The following is a 17,584-nucleotide window of genomic DNA, read 5'->3' on the forward strand; positions in this document are numbered from 1 at the left end:
CAGTTGCGAAAAACCAATACAACGGCCACCCGGAACAATATATAAAGCTGAACGAACCGTTCACTGGGTACTTATCCGTACGAAAATCCCTATTGATTTACCTGTTTTTACAATGAAGTAAAATGTGAAAAAAATATTTCTACATCCCATGGCCTTTCCCAGCCATTTAAATTTTTCTCTTACAGGTCTAACACTTCCGAAAAAACAAATACAACGCCCACCCGGAACAATGTATAAAGCTAAACGAACTGTTCACTGGGTACTTATCCGTTCGAAAATCCCTATTGATTTACCTGTTTTTACAAGGAAGTAAAATGTGAAAAAAATATTTCTACATCCCATGGCCTTTCCCAACCATTTAAAGTTTTCTCTTACAGGTATAACAGTTGCGAAAAACCAATACAACGCCCACCCGGAAGAATATATAAAGCTAAACGAACCGTTCACTGGGTACTTATCCGTACGAAAATCCCTATTGATTTACCTGTTTTTACAAGGAAGTAAAATGTGAAAAAAATATTTCTAATTCCCATGGCCTTTCCCAGCCATTTAAATTTTTCTCTTACAGGTCTAACACTTTCGAAAAACCAATACAACGCCCACCCGGAACTAAAGCTAAACCAACCGTTCACTGTGTACTTATCCGTACGAAAATCCCTATTGATTTACCTGTTTTTACAAGGAAATAAAATGTGAAAAAAATATTTCTACATCCCATGGCCTTTCCCAACCATTTAAACTTTTCTTTTACAGGTCAAACACTTCCGAAAAACCAATACAACGGCCACCCGGAACAATATATAAAGCTAAACGAACCGTTCACTGGGCACTTATCCATACAAAAATCCCTATTGATTTTCCTGTTTTTACAAGGAAATAAAATGTGAAAAAATATTTCTACATCCCATGGCCTTTCCCAACCATTTAAACTTTTCTTTTATAGGTCTAACACCACCGAAAAACCGATACAACTCCCTCCCGGAACAATATATAAAGCTAAACGAACCGTTCACTGGGTACTTATCCGTACGAAAATCCCTATTGATTTACCTGTTTTTACAAGGAAATAAAATGTGAAAAAAATATTTCTACATCCCATGGCCTTTCCCAACCATTTAAACTTTTTTTTATAGGTCTAACACTACCGAAAAACCGATACAACTCCCACCCGGAACAATATATAAAGCTAAACGAACCGTTCACTGGGTACTTATACGTACAAAAAGCCCTATTGATTTACCTGTTTTTACAAGGAAATAAAATGTGAAAAAAATATTTCTACATCCCATGGCCTTTCCCAGCCATTTAAATTTTTCTCTTACAGGTCTAACACTTCCGAAAAACCAATACAACGCCCACCCGGAACAATATATAAAGCTAAACGAACCGTTCACTGGGTACTTATCCGTACAAAAATCCCTATTGATTTACCTGTTTTTACAAGGAAATAAAATGTGAAAAAAATATTTCTACATCCCATGGCCTTTCCCAGCCATTTAAATTTTTCTCTTACAGGTCTAACACTTCCGAAAAACCAATACAACGCCCTCCCGGAACAATATATAAAGCTAAACGAACCGTTCACTGGGTACTTATCCGTACGAAAATCCCTATTGATTTACCTGTTTTTACAAGGAAGTAAAATGTGAAAAAAATATTTCTACATCCCATGGCCTTTCCCAGCCATTTAAATTTTTCTCTTACAGGTCTAACACTTCCGAAAAAACAAATACAACGCCCACCCGGAACAATGTATAAAGCTAAACGAACTGTTCACTGGGTACTTATCCGTGCGAAAATCCCTATTGATTTACCTGTTTTTACAAGGAAGTAAAATGTGAAAAAAATATTTCTACATACCATGGCCTTTCCCAACCATTTAAAGTTTTCTCTTACAGGTATAACAGTTGCGAAAAACCAATACAACGCCCACCCGGAAGAATATATAAAGCTAAACGAACCGTTCACTGGGTACTTATCCGTACGAAAATCCCTATTGATTTACCTGTTTTTACAAGGAAGTAAAATGTGAAAAAAATATTTCTAATTCCCATGGCCTTTCCCAGCCATTTAAATTTTTCTCTTACAGGTCTAACACTTTCGAAAAACCAATACAACGCCCACCCGGAAGTAAAGCTAAACCAACCGTTCACTGTGTACTTATCCGTACGAAAATCCCTATTGATTTACCTGTTTTTACAAGGAAATAAAATGTGAAAAAAATATTTCTACATCCCATGGCCTTTCCCAACCATTTAAACTTTTCTTTTACAGGTCAAACACTTCCGAAAAACCAATACAACGGCCACCCGGAACAATATATAAAGCTAAACGAACCGTTCACTGGGCACTTATCCGTACAAAAATCCCTATTGATTTTCCTGTTTTTACAAGGAAATAAAATGTGAAAAAAATATTTCTACATCCCATGGGCTTTCCCAACCATTTAAACTTTTCTTTTATAGGTCTAACACCACCGAAAAACCGATACAACTCCCACCCGGAACAATATATAAAGCTAAACGAACCGTTCACTGGGTACTTATCCGTACGAAAATCCCTATTGATTTACCTGTTTTTACAAGGAAATAAAATGTGAAAAAAATATTTCTACATCCCATGGCCTTTCCCAACCATTTAAACTTTTCTTTTATAGGTCTAACACTACCGAAAAACCGATACAACTCCCACCCGGAACAATATATAAAGCTAAACGAACCGTTCACTGGGTACTTATACGTACAAAAAGCCCTATTGATTTACCTGTTTTTACAAGGAAATAAAATGTGAAAAAAATATTTCTACATCCCATGGCCTTTCCCAGCCATTTAAATTTTTCTCTTACAGGTCTAACACTTCCGAAAAACCAATACAACGCCCACCCGGAACAATATATAAAGCTAAACGAACCGTTCACTGGGTACTTATCCGTACAAAAATCCCTATTGATTTACCTGTTTTTACAAGGAAATAAAATGTGAAAAAAATATTTCTACATCCCATGGCCTTTCCCAGCCATTTAAATTTTTCTCTTACAGGTCTAACACTTCCGAAAAACCAATACAACGCCCACCCGGAACAATGTATAAAGCTAAATGAATCGTTCACTGGGTACTTATCCGTGCGAAAAGCCCTATTGATTTACCTGTTTTTACAAGGAAGTAAAATGTGAAAAAAATATTTCTACATCCCATGGCCTTTCCCAACTATTTAAACTATTGTCTTACAGGTCTAACACTTCCGAAAAACCAATACAACGCCCTCCCAGAACAATATATAAAGCTAAACGAACCGTTCACTGGGTATTTATCCGTACGAAAATCCCTATTGATTTACCTGTTTTTACAAGGAAGTAAAATGTGAAAAAAAAATATTTCTACATCCCATGGCCATTCCCAGCCATTTAAACTATTCTCTTATAGGTCTAACACTTCCAAAAAACCAATACAACGCCCTCCCGGAACAATATATAAAGCTAAACGAACCGATCACTGTGTACTTATCCGTACGAAAATCCCAATTGATTTACCTGTTTTTACAAGGAAATAAAATGTGAAAAAAATATTTCTACATCCCATGGCCTTTCCCAACCATTTAAACGTTTCTTTTACAGGTCAAACACTTCCGAAAAACCAATACAACGGCCACCCGGAACAATATATAAAGCTAAACGAACCGTTCACTGGGCACTTATCCGTACAAAAATCCCTATTGATTTTCCTGTTTTTACAAGGAAATAAAATGTGAAAAAAATATTTCTACATCCCATGGCCTTTCCCAACCATTTAAACTTTTCTTTTATAGGTCTAACACTACCGAAAAACCGATACAACTCCCACCCGGAACAATATATAAAGCTAAACGAACCGTTCACTGGGTACTTATCCGTACGAAAAGCCCTATTGATTTACCTGTTTTTACAAGGAAATAAAATGTGAAAAAAATATTTCTACATCCCATGGCCTTTCCCAACCATTTAAACTTTTCTTTTATAGGTCTAACACTACCGAAAAACCGATACAACTCCCACCCGGAACAATATATAAAGCTAAACGAACCGTTCACTGGGTACTTATACGTACGAAAAGCCCTATTGATGTACCTGTTTTTACAAGGAAGTAAAATGTGAAAAAAATATTTCTACATCCCATGGCCTTTCCCAACCATTTAAATTTTTCTCTTACAGGTCTAACAGTTGCGAAAAACCAATACAACGCCCACCGGGAAAAATATATAAAGCTAAACGAACCGTTCACTGGGTACTAATCCATACAAAAATCCCTATTGATTTACCTGTTTTTACAAAGAAATAAAATGTGAAAAAAATATTTCTACATCCCATGGCCTTTCCCAGCCATTTAAATTTTTCTCTTACAGGTCTAACACTTCCGAAAAACCAATACAACGCCCACCCGGAACAATATATAAAGCTAAACGAACCGTTCACTGGGTACTTATCCGTACAAAAATCCCTATTGATTTACCTGTTTTTACAAGGAAATAAAATGTGAAAAAAATATTTCTACATCCCATGGCCTTTCCCAGCCATTTAAATTTTTCTCTTACAGGTCTAACACTTCCGAAAAACCAATACAACGCCCACCCGGAACAATGTATAAAGCTAAATGAATCGTTCACTGGGTACTTATCCGTGCGAAAAGCCCTATTGATTTACCTGTTTTTACAAGGAAGTAAAATGTGAAAAAAATATTTCTACATTCCATGGCCTTTCCCAACCATTTAAACTTTTGTCTTACAGGTCTAACACTTCCGAAAAACCAATACAACGCCCTCCCAGAACAATATATAAAGCTAAACGAACCGTTCACTGGGTATTTATCCGTACGAAAATCCCTATTGATTTACCTGTTTTTACAAGGAAGTAAAATGTGAAAAAAAATATTTCTACATCCCATGGCCATTCCCAGCCATTTAAACTATTCTCTTATAGGTCTAACACTTCCAAAAAACCAATAGAACGCCCTCCCGGAACAATATATAAAGCTAAACGAACCGTTCACTGGGTACTTATCCGTACGAAAATCCCTATTGATTGACCTGTTTTTACAAGGAAGTAAAATGTGAAAAAAATATTTCTACATCCCATGGCCTTTCCCAGCCATTTAAATTTTTCTCTTACAGGTCTAACACTTCCGAAAAACCAATACAACGCCCTTCCGGAACAATATATAAAGCTAAACGAACCGTTCACTGGGTACTTATCCGTGCGAAAATCCCTATTGATTTACCTGTTTTTACAAGGAAGTAAAATGTGAAAAAAATATTTCTACATCCCATGGCCTTTCCCAGCCATTTAAATTTTTCTCTTACAGGTCTAACACTTCCGAAAAACCAATACAACGGCCACCCGGAACAATATATAAAGCTAAACGAACCGTTCACTGGGTAATTATCCGTACGAAAATCCCTATTGATTTACCTGTTTTTACAATGAAGTAAAATGTGAAAAAAATATTTCTACATCCCATGGCCTTTCCCAACCATTTAAATTTTTCTCTTACAAGTCTAACAGTTGCGAAAAAACAATACAACGGCTACCCGGAACAATATATAAAGCTAAACGAACCGTTCACTGGGTACTTATCCGTACGAAAATCCCTATTGATTTACCTGTTTTTACAAGGAAATAAAATGTGAAAAAAATATTTCTACATCCCATGGCCTTTCCCAACCATTTAAACTTTTCTTTTATAGGTCTAACACTACCGAAAAACCAATACAACGCCCACCCGGAACAATATATAAACCTAAACGAACCGTTCACTGGGTACATATCCGTACGAAATGCCCTATTGATGTACCTGTTTTTACAAGGAAGTAAAATGTGAAAAAAATATTTCTACATCCCATGGCCTTTCCCAACCATTTAAATTTTTCTCTTACAGGTCTAACAGTTGCGAAAAACCAATACAACGCCCACCGGGAAAAATATATAAAGCTAAACGAACCGTTCACTGGGTACTAATCCATACGAAAATCCCTATTGATTTACCTGTTTTTACAAAGGAATAAAATGTGAAAAAAATATTTCTACATCCCATGGCCTTTCCCAGCCATTTAAATTTTTCTCTTACAGGTCTAACACTTCTGAAAAACCAATACAACGCCCACCCGGAACAATATATAAAGCTAAACGAACCGTTCACTGGGTACTTATCCGTACAAAAATCCCTATTGATTTACCTGTTTTTACAAGGAAATAAAATGTGAAAAAAATATTTCTACATCCCATGGCCTTTCCCAGCCATTTAAATTTTTCTCTTACAGGCTTAACACTTCCGAAAAACCAATACAACGCCCACCCGGAACAATGTATAAAGCTAAATGAATCGTTCACTGGGTACTTATCCGTGCGAAAAGCCCTATTGATTTACCTGTTTTTACAAGGAAGTAAAATGTGAAAAAAATATTTCTACATCCCATGGCCTTTCCCAACCATTTAAACTTTTCTTTTATAGGTCTAACACTACCGAAAAACCAATACAACGCCCACCCGGAACAATATATAAAGCTAAACGAACCGTTCACTGGGTACATATCCGTACGAAATGCCCTATTGATGTACCTGTTTTTACAAGGAAGTAAAATGTGAAAAAAATATTTCTACATCCCATGGCCTTTCCCAACCATTTAAATTTTTCTCTTACAGGTCTAACACTACCGAAAAACCAATACAACGCCCACCCGGAACAATATATAAAGCTAAACGAACCGTTCACTGGGTACATATCCGTACGAAATGCCGTATTGATGTACCTGTTTTTACAAGGAAGTAAAATGTGAAAAAAATATTTCTACATCCCATGGCCTTTCCCAACCATTTAAATTTTTCTCTTACAGGTCTAACAGTTGCGAAAAACCAATACAACGCCCACCGGGAAAAATATATAAAGCTAAACGAACCGTTCACTGGGTACTAATCCATACGAAAATCCCTATTGATTTACCTGTTTTTACAAAGGAATAAAATGTGAAAAAAATATTTCTACATCCCATGGCCTTTCCCAGCCATTTAAATTTTTCTCTTACAGGTCTAACACTTCTGAAAAACCAATACAACGCCCACCCGGAACAATATATAAAGCTAAACGAACCGTTCACTGGGTACTTATCCGTACAAAAATCCCTATTGATTTACCTGTTTTTACAAGGAAATAAAATGTGAAAAAAATATTTCTACATCCCATGGCCTTTCCCAGCCATTTAAATTTTTCTCTTACAGGCTTAACACTTCCGAAAAACCAATACAACGCCCACCCGGAACAATGTATAAAGCTAAATGAATCGTTCACTGGGTACTTATCCGTGCGAAAAGCCCTATTGATTTACCTGTTTTTACAAGGAAGTAAAATGTGAAAAAAATATTTCTACATCCCATGGCCATTCCCAGCCATTTAAACTATTCTCTTATAGGTCTAACACTTCCAAAAAACCAATACAACGCCCTCCCGGAACAATATATAAAGCTAAACGAACCGTTCACTGTGTACTTATCCGTATGAAAATCCCTATTGATTTACCTGTTTTTACAAGGAAATAAAATGTGAAAAAAATATTTCTACATCCCATGGCCTTTCCCAACCATTTAAACTTTTCTTTTACAGGTCAAACACTTCTGAAAAACCAATACAACGGCCACCCGGAACAATATATAAAGCTAAACGAACCGTTCACTGGGCACTTATCCGTACAAAAATCCCTATTGATTTTCCTGTTTTTACAAGGAAATAAAATGTGAAAAAAATATTTCTACATCCCATGGCATTTCCCAACCATTTAAACTTTTCTTTTATAGGTATAACACTACCGAAAAACCGATACAACTCCCACCCGGAACAATATATAAAGCTAAACGAACCGTTCACTGGGTACTTATACGTACGAAAATCCCTATTGATTTACCTGTTTTTACAAGGAAATAAAATGTGAAAAAAATATTTCTACATCCCATGGCCTTTCCCAACCATTTAAACTTTTCTTTTATAGGTCTAACACTACCGAAAAACCGATACACCTCCCACCCGGAACAATATATAAAGCTAAACGAACCGTTCACTGGGTACTTATACGTACGAAAAGCCCTATTGATTTACCTGTTTTTACAAGGAAATAAAATGTGAAAAAAATATTTCTACATCCCATGGCCTTTCCCAGCCATTTAAATTTTTCTCTTACAGGTCTAACACTTCCGAAAAACCAATACAACGCCCACCCGGAACAATATATAAAGCTAAACGAACCGTTCACTGGGTACATATCCGTACGAAAAGCCCTATTGATGTACCTGTTTTTACAAGGAAGTAAAATGTGAAAAAACTATTTCTACATTCTACTATTTCTACTTTCCCAACCATTTAAATTTTTCTCTTACAGGTCTAACAATTGCGAAAAACCAATACAACGCCCACCGGGAAAAATATATAAAGCTAAACGAACCGTTCACTGGGTACTAATCCATACGAAAATCCCTATTGATTTACCTGTTTTTACAAAGAAATAAAATGTGAAAAAAATATTTCTACATCCCATGGCCTTTCCCAGACATTTAAATTTTTCTCTTACAGGTCTAACACTTCCGAAAAACCAATACAACGCCCACCCGGAACAATATATAAAGCTAAACGAACCGTTCACTGGGTACTTATCCGTACAAAAATCCCTATTGATTTACCTGTTTTTACAAGGAAATAAAATGTGAAAAAAATATTTCTACATCCCATGGCCTTTCCCAGCCATTTAAATCTTTCTCTTACAGGTCTAACACTTCCGAAAAACCAATACAACGCCCACCCGGAACAATGTATAAAGCTAAATGAATCGTTCATTGGGTACCTATCCGTGCGAAAAGCCCTATTGATTTACCTGTTTTTACAAGGAAGTAAAATGTGAAAAAAATATTTCTACATCCCATGGCCTTTCCCAACCATTTAAACTATTGTCTTACAGGTCTAACACTTCCGAAAAACCAATACAATGCCCTCCCAGAACAATATATAAAGCTAAACGAACCGTTCACTGGGTATTTATCCGTACGAAAATCCCTATTGATTTACCTGTTTTTACAAGGAAGTAAAATGTGAAAAAAATATTTCTACATCCCATGGCCTTTCCCAACCATTTAAATTTTTCTCTTACTGGTCTAACACTACCGAAAAACCGATACAACGCCCACCCGGAACAATATATAAAGCTAAACGAACCGTTCACTGGGTACATATCCGTACGAAAAGCCCTATTGATTTACCTGTTTTTACAAGGAAATAAAATGTGAAAAAAATATTTCTACATCCCATGGCCTTTCCCAGCCATTTAAATTTTTCTCTTACAGGTCTAACACTTCCGAAAAACCAATACAACGCCCACCCGGAACAATATATAAAGCTAAACGAACCGTTCACTGGGTACTTATCCGTACAAAAATCCCTATTGATTTACCTGTTTTTACAAGGAAATAAAATGTGAAAAAAATATTTCTACATCACATGGCCTTTCCCAACCATTTAAATTTTTCTCTTACATGTCTAACACTTCCGAAAAACCAATACAACGCCCACCCGGAACAATATATAAAGCTAAACGAACCGTTCACTGGGTACTTATATGTAGGAAATCCCTATTGATTTACCTGTTTTTACAAGGAAATAAAATGTGAAAAAAATATTTCTACATCCCATGGCCTTTCCCAACCATTTAAAGTTTTCTCTTACAGGTCTAACACTTCCGAAAAACCAATACAACGCCCACCCGGAAAAATATATAAAGCTAAACGAACCGTTCACTGGGTACTTATCCGTACGAAAATCCCTATTGATTTTCCTGTTTTTACAAGGAAATAAAATGTGAAAAAAATATTCCTACATCCCATGGCCTCTCCCAACCATTTAAATTTTTATCTTACAGGTCTAACACTACCGAAAAACCGATACAACGCCCACCCGGAACAATATATAAAGCTAAACGAACCGTTCACTGGGTACATATCCGTACGAAAAGCCCTATTGATTTACCTGTTTTTACAAGGAAATAAAATGTGAAAAAAATATTTCTACGTCCCATGGCCTTTCCCAGCCATTTAAATTTTTCTCTTACAGGTCTAACACTTCCGAAAAACCAATACAACGCCCACCCGGAACAATATATAAAGCTAAACGAACCGTTCACTGGGTACTTATCCGTACAAAAATCCCTATTGATTTACCTGTTTTTACAAGGAAATAAAATGTGAAAAAAATATTTCTACATCACATGGCCTTTCCCAACCATTTAAATTTTTCTCTTACATGTCTAACACTTCCGAAAAACCAATACAACGCCCACCCGGAACAATATATAAAGCTAAACGAACCGTTCACTGGGTACTTATACGTAGGAAATCCCTATTGATTTACCTGTTTTTACAAGGAAATAAAATGTGAAAAAAATATTTCTACATCCCATGGCCTTTCCCAACCATTTAAAGTTTTCTCTTACAGGTCTAACACTTCTGAAAAACCAATACAACGAACTCCCGTAACAATATATAAAGCAAAACGAACCGTTCACTGGGTACTTATACGTACGAAAATCCCTATTGATTTACCTGTTTTTACAAGGAAATAAAATGTGAAAAAAATATGTCTACATCCCATGGCCTTTACCAGCCATTTAAAAATTTTCTCTTACAGGTCTAACACTTCCAAAAAACCAATACAACGCCCACCCGGAACAATATATAAAGCTAAACGAACAGTTCACTCTGTACTTATCCGTACGAAAAGCCCTATTGATTTACCTGTTTTTACAAGGATGAAAAATGTGAAAAAAATATTTCTACATCCCATGGCCTTTCCCAACCATTTAAATTTTTCTATTACAGGTCTAACAGTTGCGAAAAACCAATACAACACCCACCCGGAAAAATATATACAACTAAAAGAACCGTTCACTGGGTACTAATCCATACGAAAATGCCTATTGATTTACCTGTTTTTACAAGGAAATAAAATGTGAAAAAAATATTTCTACATCCCATGGCCTTTCCCAACCATTTAAATTTTTCTCTTACAGGTCTAACACTTCCGAAAAACCAATACAACGCCCACCCGGAACAATATATAAAGCTAAACAAACCGTTCACTGGGTACTTATCCGTACAAAAATCCCTATTGATTTACCTGTTTTTACAAGGAAATAAAATGTGAAAAAAATATTTCTACATCCCATGGCCTTTCCCAACCATTTAAATTTTTCTCTTACATGTCTAACACTTCCGAAAAACCAATACAACGCAGACCCAGAACAATATATAAAGCTAAACGAAACGTTCACTGGGTACCTATACGTACGAAAATCCCTATTGATTTACCTGTTTTTACAAGGAAATAAAATGTGAAAAAAATATTTCTACATCCCATGGCCTTTCCCAGCCTTTTAAATTTTTCTCTTACAGGTCTAACACTTCCGAAAAACCAATACAACGCCCAGCCGGAAAAATATATAAAGCTAAAAGAACCGTTCACTGGGTACTAATCCATACGAAAATCCCTATTTATTTACCTGTTTTTACAAAGAAATAAAATGTGAAAAAATTATTTCTACATCCCATGGCCTTTCCCAGCCATTTAAATTTTTCTCTTACAGGTCTAACACTTCCGAAAAACCCATACAACGCCCACCCGGAACAATGTATAATGCTAAACGAACCGTTCACTGGGTACTTATCCGTGCGAAAAGCCCTATTGATTTACCTGTTTTTACAAGGAAGTAAAATGTGAAAAAAATATTTCTACATCCCATGGCCTTTACCAGCCATTTAAATTTTTCTCTTACAGGTCTAACACTTCCAAAAAACCAATACAACGCCCACCCGGAACAATATATAAAGCTAAACGAACAGTTCACTGTGTATTTATCCGTACGAAAAGCCCTATTGATTTACCGGTTTTTACAAGGAAGAAAAATGTGAAAAAAATATTTCTACATCCCATGGCCTTTCCCAACCATTTAAATTTTTCTCTTACAGGTCTAACAGTTGCGAAAAACCAATACAACACCCACCCGGAAAAATATATACAACTAAAAGAACCGTTCACTGGGTACTAATCCATATGAAAATCCCTATTGATTTACCTGTTTTTACAAGGAAATAAAATGTGAAAAAAATATTTCTACATCCCATGGCCTTTCCCAACCATTTAAACTTTTCTCTTACAGGTCTAACACTTCCGAAAAACCAATACAACGCCCTCCCGGAACAATATATACAACTAAAAGAACCGTTCACTGGGTACTAATCCATACGAAAATGCCTATTGATTTACCTGTTTTTACAAGGAAATAAAATGTGAAAAAAATATTTCTACATTCCATGGCCTTTCCCAACCATTTAAATTTTTCTCTTACAGGTCTAACACTTCCGAAAAACCAATACAACGCCCACCCGGAACAATATATAAAGCTAAACAAACCGTTCACTGGGTACTTATCCGTACAAAAATCCCTATTGATTTACCTGTTTTTACAAGGAAATAAAATGTGAAAAAAATATTTCTACATCCCATGGCCTTTCCCAACCATTTAAATTTTTCTCTTACATGTCTAACACTTCCGAAAAACCAATACAACGCAGACCCAGAACAATATATAAAGCTAAACGAAACGTTCACTGGGTACCTATACGTACGAAAATCCCTATTGATTTACCTGTTTTTACAAGGAAATAAAATGTGAAAAAAATATTTCTACATCCCATGGCCTTTCCCAGCCTTTTAAATTTTTCTCTTACAGGTCTAACACTTCCGAAAAACCAATACAACGCCCAGCCGGAAAAATATATAAAGCTAAAAGAACCGTTCACTGGGTACTAATCCATACGAAAATCCCTATTTATTTACCTGTTTTTACAAAGAAATAAAATGTGAAAAAAATATTTCTACATCCCATGGCCTTTCCCAGCCATTTAAATTTTTCTCTTACAGGTCTAACACTTCCGAAAAACCAATACAACGCCCACCCGGAACAATATATAAAGCTAAACGAACCGTTCACTGGGTACATATCCGTACGAAAAGCCCTATTGATTTACCTGTTTTTACAAGGAAGTAAAATGTGAAAAAAATATTTCTACATCCCATGGCCTTTCCCAACCATTTAAATTTTTCTCTTACAGGTCTAAGAGTTGCGAAAAACCAATACAACGCCCACCGGGAAAAATATATAAAGCTAAACGAACCGTTCACTGGGTACTAATCCATACTAAAATCCCTATTGATTTACCTGTTTTTACAAAGAAATAAAATGTGAAAAAGATATTTCTACATCCCATGACCTTTCCCAGCCATTTAAATTTTTCTCTTACAGGTCTAACACTTCCGAAAAACCCATACAACGCCCACCCGGAACAATGTATAATGCTAAACGAACCGTTCACTGGGTACTTATCCGTGCGAAAAGCCCTATTGATTTACCTGTTTTTACAAGGAAGTAAAATGTGAAAAAAATATTTCTACATCCCATGGCCTTTACCAGCCATTTAAATTTTTCTCTTACAGGTCTAACACTTCCAAAAAACCAATACAACGCCCACCCGGAACAATATATAAAGCTAAACGAACAGTTCACTGTGTATTTATCCGTACGAAAAGCCCTATTGATTTACCGGTTTTTACAAGGAAGAAAAATGTGAAAAAAATATTTCTACATCCCATGGCCTTTCCCAACCATTTAAATTTTTCTCTTACAGGTCTAACAGTTGCGAAAAACCAATACAACACCCACCCGGAAAAATATATACAACTAAAAGAACCGTTCACTGGGTACTAATCCATATGAAAATCCCTATTGATTTACCTGTTTTTACAAGGAAATAAAATGTGAAAAAAATATTTCTACATCCCATGGCCTTTCCCAACCATTTAAACTTTTCTCTTACAGGTCTAACACTTCCGAAAAACCAATACAACGCCCTCCCGGAACAATATATAAAGCTAAACGAACCGTTCACTGGGTACTTATACGTAGGAAATCCCTATTGATTTACCTGTTTTTACAAGGAAATAAAATGTGAAAAAAATATTTCTACATCCCATGGCCTTTCCCAACCATTTAAAGTTTTCTCTTACAGGTCTAACACTTCTGAAAAACCAATACAACGAACTCCCGTAACAATATATAAAGCAAAACGAACCGTTCACTGGGTACTTATACGTACGAAAATCCCTATTGATTTACCTGTTTTTACAAGGAAATAAAATGTCAAAAAAATATGTCTACATCCCATGGCCTTTCCCAACCATTTAAATTTTTCTCTTACAGGTCTAACACTTCCGAAAAACCAATACAACGCCCACCCGGAAAAATATATAAAGCTAAACGAACCGTTCACTGGGTACTTATCCGTACGAAAATCCCTATTGATTTACCTGTTTTTACAAGGAAATAAAATGTGAAAAAAATATTTCTACATCCCATGGCCTTTCCCAGCCATTTAAATTTTTCTCTTACAGGTCTAACACTTCCGAAAAACCCATACAACGCCCACCCGGAACAATGTATAAAGCTAAACGAACCGTTCACTGGGTACTTATACGTAGGAAATCCCTATTGATTTACCTGTTTTTACAAGGAAATAAAATGTGAAAAAAATATTTCTACATCCCATGGCCTTTCCCAACCATTTAAAGTTTTCTCTTACAGGTCTAACACTTCTGAAAAACCAATACAACGAACTCCCGTAACAATATATAAAGCAAAACGAACCGTTCACTGGGTACTTATACGTACGAAAATCCCTATTGATTTACCTGTTTTTACAAGGAAATAAAATGTGAAAAAAATATGTCTACATCCCATGGCCTTTACCAGCCATTTAAAAATTTTCTCTTACAGGTCTAACACTTCCGAAAAACCAATACAACGCCCACCCGGAACAATATATAAAGCTAAACGAACAGTTCACTCTGTACTTATCCGTACGAAAAGCCCTATTGATTTACCTGTTTTTACAAGGATGAAAAATGTGAAAAAAATATTTCTACATCCCATGGCCTTTCCCAACCATTTAAATTTTTCTATTACAGGTCTAACAGTTGCGAAAAACCAATACAACACCCACCCGGAAAAATATATACAACTAAAAGAACCGTTCACTGGGTACTAATCCATACGAAAATGCCTATTGATTTACCTGTTTTTACAAGGAAATAAAATGTGAAAAAAATATTTCTACATCCCATGGCCTTTCCCAACCATTTAAATTTTTCTCTTACAGGTCTAACACTTCCGAAAAACCAATACAACGCCCACCCGGAACAATATATAAAGCTAAACAAACCGTTCACTGGGTACTTATCCGTACAAAAATCCCTATTGATTTACCTGTTTTTACAAGGAAATAAAATGTGAAAAAAATATTTCTACATCCCATGGCCTTTCCCAACCATTTAAATTTTTCTCTTACATGTCTAACACTTCCGAAAAACCAATACAACGCAGACCCAGAACAATATATAAAGCTAAACGAAACGTTCACTGGGTACCTATACGTACGAAAATCCCTATTGATTTACCTGTTTTTACAAGGAAATAAAATGTGAAAAACTATTTCTACATCCCATGGCCTTTCCCAGCCTTTTAAATTTTTCTCTTACAGGTCTAACACTTCCGAAAAACCAATACAACGCCCAGCCGGAAAAATATATAAAGCTAAAAGAACCGTTCACTGGGTACTAATCCATACGAAAATCCCTATTTATTTACCTGTTTTTACAAAGAAATAAAATGTGAAAAAATTATTTCTACATCCCATGGCCTTTCCCAGCCATTTAAATTTTTCTCTTACAGGTCTAACACTTCCGAAAAACCCATACAACACCCACCCGGAACAATGTATAATGCTAAACGAACCGTTCACTGGGTACTTATCCGTGCGAAAAGCCCTATTGATTTACCTGTTTTTACAAGGAAGTAAAATGTGAAAAAAATATTTCTACATCCCATGGCCTTTACCAGCCATTTAAATTTTTCTCTTACAGGTCTAACACTTCCAAAAAACCAATACAACGCCCACCCGGAACAATATATAAAGCTAAACGAACTGTTCACTGTGTATTTATCCGTACGAAAAGCCCTATTGATTTACCGGTTTTTACAAGGAAGAAAAATGTGAAAAAAATATTTCTACATCCCATGGCCTTTCCCAACCATTTAAATTTTTCTCTTACAGGTCTAACAGTTGCGAAAAACCAATACAACACCCACCCGGAAAAATATATACAACTAAAAGAACCGTTCACTGGGTACTAATCCATATGAAAATCCCTATTGATTTACCTGTTTTTACAAGGAAATAAAATGTGAAAAAAATATTTCTACATCCCATGGCCTTTCCCAACCATTTAAACTTTTCTCTTACAGGTCTAACACTTCCGAAAAACCAATACAACGCCCTCCCGGAACAATATATACAACTAAAAGAACCGTTCACTGGGTACTAATCCATACGAAAATGCCTATTGATTTACCTGTTTTTACAAGGAAATAAAATGTGAAAAAAATATTTCTACATTCCATGGCCTTTCCCAACCATTTAAATTTTTCTCTTACAGGTCTAACACTTCCGAAAAACCAATACAACGCCCACCCGGAACAATATATAAAGCTAAACAAACCGTTCACTGGGTACTTATCCGTACAAAAATCCCTATTGATTTACCTGTTTTTACAAGGAAATAAAATGTGAAAAAAATATTTCTACATCCCATGGCCTTTCCCAACCATTTAAATTTTTCTCTTACATGTCTAACACTTCCGAAAAACCAATACAACGCAGACCCAGAACAATATATAAAGCTAAACGAAACGTTCACTGGGTACCTATACGTACGAAAATCCCTATTGATTTACCTGTTTTTACAAGGAAATAAAATGTGAAAAAAATATTTCTACATCCCATGGCCTTTCCCAGCCTTTTAAATTTTTCTCTTACAGGTCTAACACTTCCGAAAAACCAATACAACGCCCAGCCGGAAAAATATATAAAGCTAAAAGAACCGTTCACTGGGTACTAATCCATACGAAAATCCCTATTTATTTACCTGTTTTTACAAAGAAATAAAATGTGAAAAAAATATTTCTACATCCCATGGCCTTTCCCAGCCATTTAAATTTTTCTCTTACAGGTCTAACACTTCCGAAAAACCGATACAACGCCCACCCGGAACAATATATAAAGCTAAACGAACCGTTCACTGGGTACATATCCGTACGAAAAGCCCTATTGATTTACCTGTTTTTACAAGGAAGTAAAATGTGAAAAAAATATTTCTACATCCCATGGCCTTTCCCAACCATTTAAATTTTTCTCTTACAGGTCTAAGAGTTGCGAAAAACCAATACAACGCCCACCGGGAAAAATATATAAAGCTAAACGAACCGTTCACTGGGTACTAATCCATACTAAAATCCCTATTGATTTACCTGTTTTTACAAAGAAATAAAATGTGAAAAAAATATTTCTACATCCCATGGCCTTTACCAGCCATTTAAATTTTTCTCTTACAGGTCTAACACTTCCAAAAAACCAATA

The sequence above is a fragment of the Paroedura picta genome, chromosome 4, assembly GCF_049243985.1.
Source record: "Paroedura picta isolate Pp20150507F chromosome 4, Ppicta_v3.0, whole genome shotgun sequence".
Classification (NCBI taxonomy): domain Eukaryota; kingdom Metazoa; phylum Chordata; class Lepidosauria; order Squamata; family Gekkonidae; genus Paroedura; species Paroedura picta.